Below are 8,087 nucleotides of genomic sequence, written 5' to 3'. Positions count from 1 at the left end.
TTAACTTTTGTTTATTTGTAAAGGTTTTAATTTCTCCGTCAAATCTGAATGAGATCCTTGCTGGGTAGAGTAATCTTGGTTGTAGGTTTTTCCTTTTCATCACCTTAAATATGTCCTGACACTCCCTTCTGGCTTGCAGAGTTTCTCTGAAAAATCAGGTCTTAACCTTTTGGGGATTTTCTTGTATGTTATGTGTTGTTTTTCCCTTGCTGCTTTTAATATTTTTTCTTTGTATTTAATTTTTGACAGTTTGATTAATATGTGTCTCGGCATGTTTCTCTTTGGGGTTATCCTGTATGGTACTCTCTGTGCTTCCTGGGCTTGACTATTTCCTTTCCCACATTAGGGAAGTTTTTGACTATAATCTCTTCAAATATTTTCTCAGTCCCTTTCTCTTTCTCTTCTTCTGGAACCCCTATAATTTGAATGTTGGTGCATTTAATATTGTCACAGAGGTCTCTGAGACTGTCCTCAGTTCCTTTCATTCTTTTTTCTTTATTCTGCTCTGGGCCTCTCTCACTGTTGTGGCCTCTCCCATTGCGGAGCACAGGAGCACAGGTTCCGGACGCGCAGGCTCAGCAGCCATGGCTCATGGGCCCAGCCACTCCGCGGCATGTGGGATCTTCCCGAACCGGGGCACGAAGCCGTGTCCCCTGCATCGGCAGGCAGACTCTCAACCACTGCACCACCAGGGAAGCCCTCTTTTCATTCTTTTTTCTGTATTCTGCTCCCTGGCAGTTATTTCCACCATTTTATCTTCCAGCTCACTTATCCATTCTTCTGCCTCAGTTTTTCTGCTATTGATTCCTTTGAGAGTATTTTTAATTTCAGTAATTGTGTTGTTCATCACTGTTTATTTGCTCTTTAGTTCTTCTAGATCCTTGTTAAATGTTTCTTGTATTTTCTCCATTCTGTTTCTGAGCTTTTGGGTCATCTTTACTATCACTATTCTGAATTCCTTTTCAGGTAGGTTGCCTGTTTCGTCTTCATTTATTTGGTCTTGTAGGTTTTTACATTGCTCCTTTGTCTGTAACTTTTTTTTTTTCGTTTCTTTTTTTTTTTTTTTTTTTGATGGATGGCGCTGTATTCCTGTCTTACTGGTTGTTTGGCCTGAGACGTCCAGCACTGGAGTTTGCAGGCAGTTGGATAGAGCTGGGTCTTGGTGCTGAGATGAAGACCTCCAGGAGGCCTCACTCTGATTGATATTCCCTGGGGTCTGAGGTTCTCTGTTAGTCCAATGGTTTGGATTTCGAGCTCCCACCACAGGGGCTGGGCCTGACCTCTGGCCTAGGAACCAAGATCCCGCAAGCTTCGTGGTGTGGTAAAAAAAATAAATAAATAAAAATAAAAGAAAGAAAGAAAGAAAAAAAGGAGCAGTACAATATCAAATAATAAAAAACAAAATAAAATTAGAAAGATAAAAAATATATGAGGAAAAATAAAAGTATAATTGAGACAACTGCAACAAGGTAAAATAAAACCACAACACAACAGAAAAAAAAAATAGCAGGGTTGGGGGGACAAGCCAAAAGGAGAGAACAATAACAAAGTATAAAGAAGAAAATAAAATTAGAAAAATAAAAGATTAGGAAAAATAAAAATATAAAAGAATCAACAACAATGAATCAACAAGGTAAATCAGAACCCCAATCTAAAAGAGGAAAAAAGAAAAGAAAAAAAGCCTTGGCTATGGGGGTGGAGTTTAGGCAGGGATGGAACTTAGGCAGGGGTGGGGTTTAGGGTGGGGCAGGTCTTAGGCAGGTGGGGGCCTAGGCTCAGGACCCACATAGGTGGAAAAGACCCCGGGGGCAGGGCCTAGGCAGGGCGATGTTCAAGCGTGGGGCAGGGCCTCTGCTTAGGACCTGCAGGGAAGGGGATAGGCAGCATGTCGGAAGGAGGGCCTCTGGAGTGTGGAGTTCCGGAGTTTGGAGGTAGGGCCCTGAATGAGGGTGTGTGGGTGGGGTTTAGGCCCAGCACATTGGAGGGGGTCTCCGAGTGTAGAGGTAGGGCCCTGGGTGGGGGTGTAGGGGCAGGGCTTGTGTTCTGCACTGCAGGAGGGAGGCTCGGAGGGCAGAGGATTAGGTCCGGGAGCCCAACAGGCTCCCCGGTGCCTAAGTGGACAGGGAAAGTACTGGCCGCATTCCCTTCCGTTCCTTTGTGCCCCTCCCCCACCATCTCCCCCAGAGTCTCCCCTGTGGCGCTGGGCCCCTAACCATGGCTGAGTCCCACTGGGTGTAGCAACTCCTCCCGTCCCCCAGGCACCCCTCGGGGTGCAGGTCCCGTCCCAACTCCACTCCTCCTCCCCCTTCACTCCCCCCAAACCCCATGTCCTTCCCAGTCACTGGGGGTTCTTCCCCTCTCCTTATGTATCCATGGTCCCCCACCGGTGGCTGATAGGTGCCCTAGTTGTGAGGAGACACGAACTCCACGTCCTCCTAGTACGCCATCTTGATTCCACCCTCCCATTATTCTGTAATAACCTAAATGGGAAAAGAATTTGAAGGAGAATAGATATAGGTATCTGTGCACCTGAATCATTCTGCTGTACACCTGAAACAACACAACATTGCTAATCAACTAAAGTCCAATATAACATAAAAATTTAAATAAATAAATAAATGACAATCAATAAGTAAGATGCCTATTACTATACATAGTCATACCAATGATTTGCTAGTCATCTTGCTGTTTGTTCACTCAATAATGTTTTACTGAATGTACTTTTTTAAAATACCAGTAAGCTATCCTATTTTATTTTATTTGCTAGTTAGAATCGCCAATTGTATGAACACAAGTTTAACAACTGTACTGTAAGGTCAAGAGGAAAGAAAAATGCTCTTTGGGCCTCCCTTCATTTCTCCTCTTAGGTATCATTGTCTTCCCCTGAGATACATTTGGACCACTCTGCAGCAAAGTGGCTTGACCCTCTGTCCTCAGTATCACTGGCAACAATTCTCGAAGCTGCTAATGGCAGTTGTGGACACTCATTGGAAATGACAGCAGACTTCAACATGGCATTGACTTGAATGAAGTTTCTCTAATGCTTAAGGAGTTTGGTCATGTGTCAGAGCTGCTCACATTAAATGATCTATTAGGTGCCATGATCTCCAGAAAGTTCATCTGTCACACAGTAGGCCAGAAGTGTCACCTCTGTTTAATGTGATATGAAGCCAAACTCCCAAACTAACTAGAGAGAAATTGGCATATGTCACTGCTGACGATGAGAAAACTGAGGCTCTCGGTTCACACCCATGATTGTGCAAATGAAAGTTCCCCACTTTAACCAGTACATAAGCTAAATGTTTAATAGTTTAAGAGTCTATGACTTAATGGCCATTGAATTTTAATAGTTACAGTATTATTAGCTTAAAATAATATTATAATGAATATAAAGTAATGCCTATAATGAGTATAGTTATGACTAAGATGAGTGAAAGCCTTTTTTTTTTTTTTTTGCAGGGGTGGCTACAAAATGAAACTTTTGTGAGTAGTAAGTGAAAATATTAAACTGAATTTACCGAACAAGAAAGATTTTTAACTGTGAAAGAAGTCCAAGATTCATTTTCAGGTATTTGTAATATTTGTGAGGATCTGGGGTGATTCCTAAGTTGGTCAAAGACAACATCATGCATGGCAAGATCTAGCTAAAAAGAAAAATCACAGTATCAATTAAATGGAAATCAAGTTTAGTGAAGTGTCCCTGAAGATAGGGTATATAGACTCTTCAGAAGCGCCCCCAAGTGGTTATCACTAGGTTAACATGGACTGGTGATTATAAGAATTAATTATAAGGGAAAAAAATACAATTTAAATATTTGTGCTAAATAGTATGTATGTGCATTATATCTGACATATTTTTGATATCACAAAAGGTATCAATTGGGTTCACTCGCAGCCTTTGTCTCAAGATACATGAAAGTAAAAGAGAAAGTGTGCACTTTAGGCTGACATTTCATCATTCATTTGTATAATCTGTATATGTTTCCCATTTTGTGTGTTTCCCTTTGTTACAGTCCAGGTAATTTTACCAATAGTCTAGAGGACTGTTAAGATGATTCCTACAGCTGAGATGTAAGTTGCATCTCTTAGAGAACTCACAAGTGTGTAAAATTTTTAAATAGACTAGGGTCATGCAGAGACTCAAATCTCCTTCCCCTTTAGACAAGCACTTGGAAAGATAAAGCAGGTGAGTTATTTCTCCAAAACACAGTTTTGGAGTTGCGGCTAGGGCATGCTGGGACTGCAGTCTGCACACTGTTCTGTGTCTTTCCAACATGTGATGACACCTCCCACAGTACTAAATTCTTTCGGATATGATTAGTCTTCACAGTCTTCCTCAAGCAGCATGACTGCCTCCTTACGCTTCAAAGAGACATTAAGAGACCCCAAGAGTGCAAACCATAAAAAAGAATTGATAAATTGATAATGCTATAATTTAGAAGTTTGTCACCAAAAAGACACTATAAACAAAAGATAATGTACAAATGAGAAACCATTAGCATTGGACATAACTGAAAAAGGACTAGTCTCCTGAATATATAAAGAGCTCCTTTAACTCAAAAAGAAAATGATAACAGAAAAAAAATGGACAAAGTATGAAGAAGCAATTCATTGACCAAGAAACCCAAATGAAAAATAGATGAATATAAAGATGCTCAGCCACACTGGAAATTAGGAAGATGTAAATTAAAACAACAATGAGATAGCATCAAATTGACAGAAAAAAAAAGTCTGACACTACCAAGTACAAGTAATGTTGCAGAGCTATGGGAACTGTCATATACTGCTGCTAAGAGTTGAAACTGGTACAATGACTTTGGACAACTACTGGCAATATCTAGTAAAGTTTTTAAAAGCTCATATCCTATAAGTCAGCAACTTTCCCCTAAATCTGTGTTTCTCAACAAGGAGAGGAGTAGTTCACCTATCCAGGGGGTATTTGGCAATGTCTGGAGACATTTTTAGTTGTCACATCCGGGGTTGCAAAGGCAAGGGAGGAGGGAGGGGATACTACTGCAATCTTGTCCACAGAGGCTAGAGATACTGTTAAACTTCCTACAAAGCACAGATTATCCCTATGCCCAAAGAATTATCTGGTTCAAAATTTCAGCAGTGCTGAGGTTGGGAATGATGGCCCCCAACAGACTTGTCTACCTGGAATCTGTGAATGTGACTTTATTTGGGAAAAGGGTCTTTGCATGTGAAGTTAAGGATCTCAAAATGAGATCCTGGATTATCTAGGTGGATCCCAAATCCAATGACAAGTGTCCTTATAAGAAGACAAGGCACAGGTCTCTCGGGCCCTATGTGGGGAGTGGGAGGTAATCTGTGGTAATCCACGGCCGGGTGATATCTGGGGACCCCGGGCCTGGATGGAAAGTTCCAGCCGCGCTCTCCGCGCCTTGTCACCATGCCTCGCAAAATTGAGGAAATCAAGGACTTTCTGCTCACAGTCAGGCGAAAGGACGCCAAGTCGGGCAAGATAAAGAAAAATAAGGATAATATGAAGTTTAAAGTTTGATGCAGCAGATACCTTTACACCTTGGTCATCACAAAGAGAAGGCAGAGAAGCTGAAGCAATCCCTGACCCCAGGTTTGGCAGTGAAGGAGCTGAAATGAATCACGCACACTGACTTGAACTGTATTAAAATTTTTTAAATACTCAAAAAAAAAAAAAGAAGAGGAGGCACAGACAGAAGAGGAGAGACACAGAGGAGATGGCCACGTAAAGACAGAGGCAGAGATTGGAGTAAGCATCCCCAGGCCGAGTGCCAACAGTCAACAGAAGCTGGAACAGGCAAGAAATGAAATCTCCCCTAGAGCTTCTGGAGGAAGTGACTGTCACCTTGATATGGGGCTTCTGCCCTGCAAAAATGTAAGAGGAAAAAATCTGTTGTTTTAAGCCACCCAGTTTTTCGTAATTTGCTGTGGTAGCCTGGAGACTAGATATACACTCAAGGGAAACACTTGCATATGTTTGGGAGGAGAAAGGTACAAGGTTGTAATTGAAGTTCATTATAGTAAAAAAAAAAAAAAGAAAAAAAAAAGAATTGAAACAACCTAAATTTTTATCAAGAGGAAAATTGAAAAATGTTTTGAAGTATATTCACTTAATGTCCTACAGCAGTTAAAAAAAAAAAAGAACAAATTGGAACTGCATGTATCAGAATGTGTTAATTTCACAATATAATACTGAGAGAATAAAAGCCAGTTCAGAAGGATATATAAGGTATGATACCATTTATATAAAGTTTTTAAATCTACAAAGCAATATTCTATAATATTTATGGCTATAATAATGTACAGCCATAAATAATATAATAATGTATAAAAGTATAATAATGTGGGTGCTAAACACTGGTCCCCCACTAGTGAGTACTCCTGCTATGGATATGGAGGAAAAAGAGAGAGAAGGGGTGTACAAGAAGCTCCTCTTTGCATCTGAAATATTTAACATCTTTACTTAAAAGAAGTAGTCTGATGAAGATCTGGCATGATATTAAGATCTGATAAAGCTGGGTTTTGCCATCTTGTACTAGTGTCCATTCTGCTCTATTTTAAATCATTTATGAGAAAATTAACTAGTCAAGGTTTATAAGACATGGAAATGTATGCCATGTAAAATAAATCAGAATGATGTTTACAGGTGTCAGCGTAGTAATGAAGAGACAGTGAAGTGATGAGGAAACAGGATACAGATGGGGCGTTGGATTCAACAGAGATGGAGCCCTAATGAGCTGGGCAATCAGAGCACAGATGCATCCCTTTTTAAAGCTTTCTTCAGGGAGTCTCCTCTTTTCCTCCCCACCTGTCTCTCCTCTAGTTCTTTTATTATTTGATTTCAGTTGAGAACATCCTCCCTAGTTTTTCTTTGGTTCAAAATTACATCTAGGATAGTGGTAAATGAGAGGGGGAAATGAGGATGGAGAGACTTCGGTCCTTGTTGTTTTGATCATCAAGAGCCAACCAGGAGATCTGCATCAGTGAGTTATACTGTCCTAACCATACATTTCAGATTTGGAGGAATTGCAGCTGTGATGTCTTCCAAGGGACTTCTGAGCACAACAGCAGATCTGTCTTATTAGTGCTTCTGGGTCCTGGCTCTGGGGTTCCTCGAGGAAGGCAGGGCCAGCTGAGCAACACAGATGAATCTTGTGAGCCTAGCTGAGCTTGTGAATATGTACAAAGTCCAACTCCAGTTTGTGATTATGAACTTAGTTGAAGTATACCAAATCAAGAGTTAGGGAAGGTATCTGAGAGGAAAAAACTAATAATAAAACACTATGCTGCTGGCATGTGGGGACCACTAGTAGTTTGGAGATGTTTTGGGAAGAAGAAAATATCCTGATTGTTTAACAGTCTAAAATGCCTAGGCTCCTTCCTTTCATGTTGTCCCTCATGACAAAGACTGGATTTTGATAACAATGACTGGCTTGAAATAATTAGGAATAAAGCACTATTTCTTTGGACCAAAAAAAAAAAATTTATACACTGAACCGCTTCACTCATGAATTTTTATATTAGATGAGGCACTTCCAAATGTAAGATGGAAATACAGTGCTGTTCTAAGAAAAAAAAAAAACACCCTCTATTTCCAATTTTGCAGCTCATTATCTTTCTTTGTCCACTACATATATATAATCTGCTCCAAAACTTCAAATTAGGAACTTATAGCATAATTCTTGCTAACCTTGATATTAACCCCAAAGCTTCTGGACAAGCGCTACTTTGGGGCTTTGCATATCATCTGTCCTTTCCCCAAGATGTACTCACTAGGATACAAATATTTATTTATGCAATTATCTGTTTACTGTGTTCCCACCTAGCTAGACTGGAAGCTCTATGAGGGGAGAGAGAGTGACTGTCTCGTTCAGCACCTCATGTTAGTGCCTATCATAGAGTGTGCCCCACAGTAAGTGCTTATAATGGACTGAATTATGTTCCCCCAAATTCGTATGTTGAAACTAACGTCCACTGTAACCGTATTTGGTGATAGGGCATTTAAGGAGGTAATTAAGGTTAAATGAAGTCCTGATCCGATAGGACTGGTGTCCTTGTAAGAAGAGGAATAGATATCAGAGCTCACC

The 8,087-nt window shown here is 40.5% G+C and overlaps 1 pseudogene; it reads left to right on the top strand.

Moving 5' to 3' along the window:
* Positions 1-5,410: 5,410 nt before the first annotated feature.
* LOC103074406 (60S ribosomal protein L38 pseudogene) lies at positions 5,411-5,619 on the top strand (annotated as a pseudogene).
* The last annotated feature ends 2,468 nt before the right edge of the window (positions 5,620-8,087 follow it).

This window comes from Lipotes vexillifer, unplaced genomic scaffold, assembly GCF_000442215.2.
Source record: "Lipotes vexillifer unplaced genomic scaffold, Lipotes_vexillifer_v1.1 scaffold697, whole genome shotgun sequence".
Classification (NCBI taxonomy): domain Eukaryota; kingdom Metazoa; phylum Chordata; class Mammalia; order Artiodactyla; family Lipotidae; genus Lipotes; species Lipotes vexillifer.
This window is presented reverse-complemented; position numbering and strand designations above follow the sequence as displayed.